This window comes from Bolinopsis microptera, chromosome 10 (genome assembly GCF_026151205.1).
Source record: "Bolinopsis microptera isolate Bmic1 chromosome 10, MBARI_Bmic_1.0, whole genome shotgun sequence".
Classification (NCBI taxonomy): Eukaryota; Metazoa; Ctenophora; class Tentaculata; order Lobata; family Bolinopsidae; genus Bolinopsis; species Bolinopsis microptera.
The window spans coordinates 11,263,377-11,270,104 of NC_087081.1; positions in this window are offsets into that span (position 1 = coordinate 11,263,377).

Sequence of the window (6,728 nt, forward strand, 5' to 3'; positions counted from 1 at the left end):
CAATATAACTAAAAAGGGTAAATTTGTCTTATTTGCAGACGATACTAATATATTTGTCGCTGCCGATTCGAGAAATAAAGCATATGAATTGGCTAATGAAGTACTACAGGCCGTAAACAAGTATATGGGAGTTAACCTACTGCACATTAATGTAAAGAAGTGTTGTTACATGTATTTTTCTCCCTCTAAACGTAATAATAACGAATTAGATGCCGATATAGATAGCCAAAACTTGTCCATTAATAACAAAATAATTAAACGTGTAAGTCAGACAAAGTTTCTCGGAGTAATCATGGATGATAAATTGAGCTGGAAACCACATATATCATCCCTCAACAAGAAACTAAGAAGTGCTTGTGGACGTATCTACCGTATTAAGAAATGCTTACCAGAATCACTATATAAACAAATATATCATTCTCTCTTTGAATCACACCTAGGTTATGCTATTTCTGTCTGGGGAGGTATTCCCAATAATCAGTTAAAACCACTATTTATTACTCAAAAGAAGTGTATCAGGATTCTATTTGGAGACTATGAAGCTTATGTAGACAAATTCAAGACATGTGCTAGAGCAAGACCAATTAATTCTCAACGTCTAGGATCTGAATTCTATGTTAAAGAGTCCACTAAGCCTCTATTCACAAAACATGAATTACTTGTTACTGAGAACCTGTACCGATACCGTTGTTTAATGGAACTTTTTAAGATCATTAAGTCACGAGTACCAATTTCGTTATACTACTTATTCAACATATCAAATAGGAAAGATAATCTGTTCATTACACCCTCTCCAACTAATCAATTTATTTATAAATCTGCATGGCTGTGGAACGAATTCCGTAAAGTTGGCCCGTTAAATTTCACCTCCACATGCGGATCTGTCAAGAATTTACTTAAACAGTCACTTCTAAGAGCTCAAAACCGGTATGGAACTGAGTGGTGTGACAGAAATTTCACTGAATTCTGATTATGAAGTGATATTCATTTGCCTGTTATTCCCACTTAAGCACTTACTGACTGACAAGCTTATCTATGAATACCATGCTTGAATTTAGGTAAACAACATACAACTCATTTCCAAGTTACGCTGAGCGCAACCGCCGAATGACTCAGCAATATTGAAACGCGCGCGCATAGCATTGCGCGCCGATGCTATGCGCGCGCGTTGTCGGCCGAAACTTGGGAAGTTCCCGCTCTAATATTCAGACGACAGTGATGACTCATTAAGAGCACTAATTTCGACCACTTTCCCGGTCGAACCATACCAAATCAAACTAATTGACCCACGTGTATAGCCAATGTCCTGGCGGTGCTGAGCCGATGTAAAACTCTTCTGTAAACTCTTTTGTCTCTTGTAACTTGTTTATATTTCATATTTTAGTTATACTGTGTACTGTGTACAATAGTTATAGCGTATAGTGTGTGTAGTGTGTAGTGGTTATTTTGTTGTGACGTGTCACTTTATACTTTGCTACCAACGTCAGCCTTGACTTACCATTTATTGTAATTGGTACAGCATATATCAAAACTAAAACACTGTTTTCGATCTGACGGGTGATGGGCTCTCTCTGATGGGACACAGTTCTAGGGGGTACCCGGGGTACGAGTTAACGAATAGTGTTCGTGTCCTTCCACAATCCCCTCTCATTGTGTTTTTGACGGAGGAGAAGCCTAGTTCATCCGTCTGCATCGCTTAATCGAGTTGAAAATTTAGCCAATAACAAACTAAATTACATGTTAGACTGATAGCAGGTGTAGAGTTTATAACATACAAATTCTAAATTTTTGACGGCTGACGATGGTAAGTCGCTACGTTTAATTCGGGACTTTTATAGTCTTAAGTCTTGGAGCTCAAAATGTCTCGTGCTGTGGGCCGTATAAACGGCGCACACCACCGCCCCGCCTTACTTCACGGTTGCGGGGCGGAGCTGGTGCCGTTTGTCTCGGCCTCAAGTGGCGAGTGCTTGCCCATCGAATACACGATTGAAACACTAATTATTTATTGGAATTCTACAGTTTCCAAAACGAAGTACGAAGATATATTAACTTTGAGCTTTGTTTTGGCGACTGCTTCATCGATGGGCGAGTAGGTATTTGTTGTTTAGCAGTGTTGAATATTGGAGCAATTATATAATGTATATCTCCATCATAATATAGGCTAGTGTAAAGATATATAATCAAGAATACAAACAAACGCGATGTTATTTAAACACATATGTTTACGTCAATTATTACTAAAATTAATATTCTTTTTGCTTTGATATAATTACATGTCACATGGATTAATGGATTAGTTGAATGAAACGTGTGCTACAAATGTCTACGCCTCACGCAGAACTGCGTACCGCTCAGTACTAATTCATGCTTGAGCGGTACTGCTGTTCACAGTGGCGCGCACTCAATTTAATCACAATAAATAACGAGCGCGCGGTTTTTTGGAATCTCTCCATTATTATATTAATTAGATCGCAGTGCTCACGGCCTGTACTGAGTAAACGACAGAAATATCTTTTAAATTATTTTGCTTCTGAAATTTTGGCTCTAGTAATTAAGAAATGTGACATGTAATTGTAAGTTAACAATTAAATAGATCCTGTGCGCGGCGCCTACAGCTGACCTACGAATTTCTGAACAATTTTAAATTTTGGCTGTGTGCGCGGCGTACTGTATATGGGTTTGAAATTGAAATTTGAATTTATTTATGAATATAACATTATGTATTGATTATTTGTGGTAAATAAAAATTTTTCTTTCCTAAAAAAATTTTTCTTTCCTATCGTGCACTGCACCCCTATTTATATTATATTGATTGTTACCTAGTTAAATGAAGAAACAAAAATGGTCAGACAGTCTTTAATTTTAGTTAATCCTATTTTTATTTAAATGTACAATCAAATATTACAAACAAATTTGGAGGACTTTCAACTTCGCCGCTTGGACGCGCCGCGCAAACTAAGTAAAACTAAATTTAAGTAAAACAAAATTTAAGTAGATCAAAATTTGAATAGATCAAAAATACCGCTGATATAAAGAATAGTGTTTTTACACCATTTGTTCAGAAAGTAGAGATGATCCAAGCGCTTAACCCCAAAGCAAATATATTGTGTGTCCGTTACCTGGGGACCTCAGGCTATTATGTTCATTCACATAGCCATGTATATACGCGTACGGCGGTCGCGCGCTACTGCAAGCGAGAGGGCTCTGGTTAGAGCAATTATGTTCATAAACATAGAGATTTGGCGGAATGACAGGCTGAGCGCGGCCCAGTAATGTGTCCGCTGCTGCCGACCAAACTCGTTGAGCTAAATCGTAAAGTTGTACATTATAATGAATTAACTTTTAAGGAGCTGCTCCATTCCAACTTTGGTGTGAATTTGGTACCTGGTTTTGACATGTTCTGTGATGAGGCTGGGCTCCTAAGTCAGCAATTCTCTAGGAACATTGGACGAAACCAGAAACCGGACTATTTACACCTCAATTGGAGTGGTACTAGGCGGTGCACGATAAAAATAAACTTGCTCGGATTTTCAAAATTTGTGTACCATCGTTTTCTAGAGACTGTGAGAATTTTCACAGTACCAAATTTATCATACCTTTTTGGAATGATCATTGAGTTTCGCCTAGGTGCCATATTTGATGGTGCGCGGCTTTTGGAGCAAAATTAGGTGTAAAAGTCGCGTAATTTGACGAAATTCGTTGATTTTTGTCGTATTATTTTGTCATATCTTCAGTTCCTGAACATGAATCATGCTGAAAATTTGTCAGAACCTTCCAATCATACTTAACTACCGAACCTAATTTAGTTGGGAGAGATTGGCCTTGATTAAGAGGTCTAAAAATGACAAAATAGGTATAAATTCGTTGATAACTCAAATTCTGAGCATCGAAATTGCTCAAACTAAATTAGGTTCCGTAGAACATAAGTGTTTACGTAAGCTGACCAAATTTCAACAAAATTGTTATATGGGAAGTATTATAACTTTTCGATTGTTTCCAAAATAATGTGCTGGCCGAAATAAGAGCTAAAAAACCATTCAATGGTCAGCGCGCGCGTCTTATTGTCGATGGCGCACTGCCTAGTGGTACAGCAAAACTGGGGTTTCTACTTTCTTATACGTGATACAATACTTTTAAGGATGAATGGAGGGACTGATAGAAGGAAGAAGAGATCGGATAAAGTTGACAATCGCTTATACTCCCAGACGATGGGTGGTTCCTCTCCTGCTGCTGCTGCGACTCAACAAGGGGAAGGTTACGTACCGTACACATGAATAAATTGACCAAAGAGGTATAGTATGCCCTGTCTGTACAAAATTCATTTCCATTGGCCAATTCATTGCTGAATGTTGTAGGTGTGACTGTGCTATGCACCATAAATGCTATACTAAATCCAGTACAAACAAAATATATGAAGATTTTTACTGCCCTAACTGTGTACACTTAGCAAGTACTCGTTACAATCCGTTTATATATGAAGATACTGCCTCTGAAAATAATAGTACTGACATTGATAAAACGCTTGTAAACATCAACCGACTACTCAATAACTGTAACCCATATAATGTTAAAGAATTTAATAAAACATTTTGCAACCAAATGAACGAGTACTCATCATTATAGAATAGATTTTAAGATTGCCCTACTTGCCTACAAGTGTTTAAATAATATAGCTCCTCCTTACTTAAAAGAGTTGATATCTCCTAGGCGGCAAAGTTTTAAAAATGTACGTCTTGATAATGATTATTTTTACCTTAGTTTTCCGCCCTCTCCTAACTTAAACTATGTAAACACAGAAAAAGCCTTTAGTCACTGTGCAGTTAAAGTATTTAATTCCTTGCCATACGACATAAGATCAGCTGAGTCAGTTACATCTTTCAAGACAAAACTTAAAACATACTTCTTTTCTCTAGCATTTGATTGATTTTGCATTTACATAGGTAAAATGAATTTGTCATGTCTAATTTTCAATTAAACTAAGCTCAGTTAATGTAAGAGCAGCTTTAGAAAGCACTGGAGTTTATCTCCAGGATTAAATTATATCGAGTTGTATGATTTAGCTATAAGGCGGTCTATAGATGTGGATACTGGTGGGGAGGTGAAACACATTTGTTTACTTTAATAGTGAGCACATGTTCGGCGGGTTGAGGAGGTGAAACACATTTGTTTACATTTTTAGGGTAAGCACATGTTCGGCGGGTTGAAGAGGTGATACATATTTTGTATTATAGAAGGCTTGTAACACTTGTAACGCTTTCTAGTTACCCCCCTTTGAAGGCCCCGAATTATTTTCTGAACGAAACCTCAAAAATAACCGAGAAATCGACCTTCTTATTAACTCATTTTGATGACTGTTTCTGACCTAAAATTGCACGAAAAATCGATTTAGCTAGGTTTCAGAACCTATAAACACTTCCTTATCCCTCAAAATTGATGTTTTATGGTTGATACGAGCAACAAGCAACATATGTTTTGATCCTTCGGTTCTACTCATGACCTAGGCAGTTAAGCTGAACCCGACAGATCGAGGCAATCCTCACCTTAACTGATCAAACTGGTACTAACACAATTTTCAGATATAAATGTTCTTTGCGGTACGTTTATTGCAGCTTTGCAACTTGAGTGAAGACCAGAGTACGAAAACACACAGCAGGTAAGCAACTCACTTTTGGTGACTGTTCTTCACGAACATTCTGATCCTGTAACATATGAACAGGGAGATCGTCTCCTTAACAGATCGGACAGGTACTATCACAATTTCCAGAGCACAGCATGATAACAAAGTCAAAAGAAACACAATGAAGGTAGGTTACGAACACCACAATATAACAATCATACTAACAACTGAATTAAATTTATTCTGACGACGGGCAGCCCTGATGTGCTCCGTGATCCTCAACGAGCGACCACTTGTAATAGAGGTGTTATGTCACGTGACGCTGATCCGTCCAATTACATACAGGACGAGTCAGCAGACGGATATTATATCTTCTGTTTACCTTTCTTATCTGTATTTTACCCTTTGTTCACATTGTTATCTCTACCACATCTCGGCTTGGCAAGGTCCGTGTGCAATATCTGCACCGCGGTAAACACGCCATGATTACGTCATGAACTTGAAATAGTGTGATTGTTGTACTTATATAACCGTGCCCATTGCCCACGTACAATGCAAACTGTTGGGGGGGGGGGGTTTAAGATAAACAACCGATCTTGATCTAGTGTGTTGGTCGCTCCTCCAACTGACTGTGATGCTAACCGTTCAATCATGAACGGAACATTAACATTGTTTAGTTATAGCATGTTTCGGTTTAATTTTTCAATTGCGGAGATTAGTATTATTAAAAACATTTACTCTAATAAAATGAGGTCGCGATTATGAACTGAGCTGAGTGAGATTCCAAATGATGAACTGTGCTTTAAGTTTACACCAACTGGAAGCAAAGGAATAATGCATATATCCATGAGAGCTCCTTTGCTTAACTTAGACAGCGGCATAAAAAGCGAATTAAATTTCAGGAGTTACACTAAACATCCCAGCGGGGATGTGGGGCAAGACTCAGTCCACGCCGGAAGAAGTAGCAGCCAGCAGAAAAGTCAGCATCGCCTGCATCCACGTGGAACGCTCCATTGGCTATCTGAAGCGGTACAAGATTTTGGGAAACAAAGTTGTGGCGAAGATGTTGCCACTTGTCAATTTGAACCCTGTTTTTTTAAGGGAGGTGGAC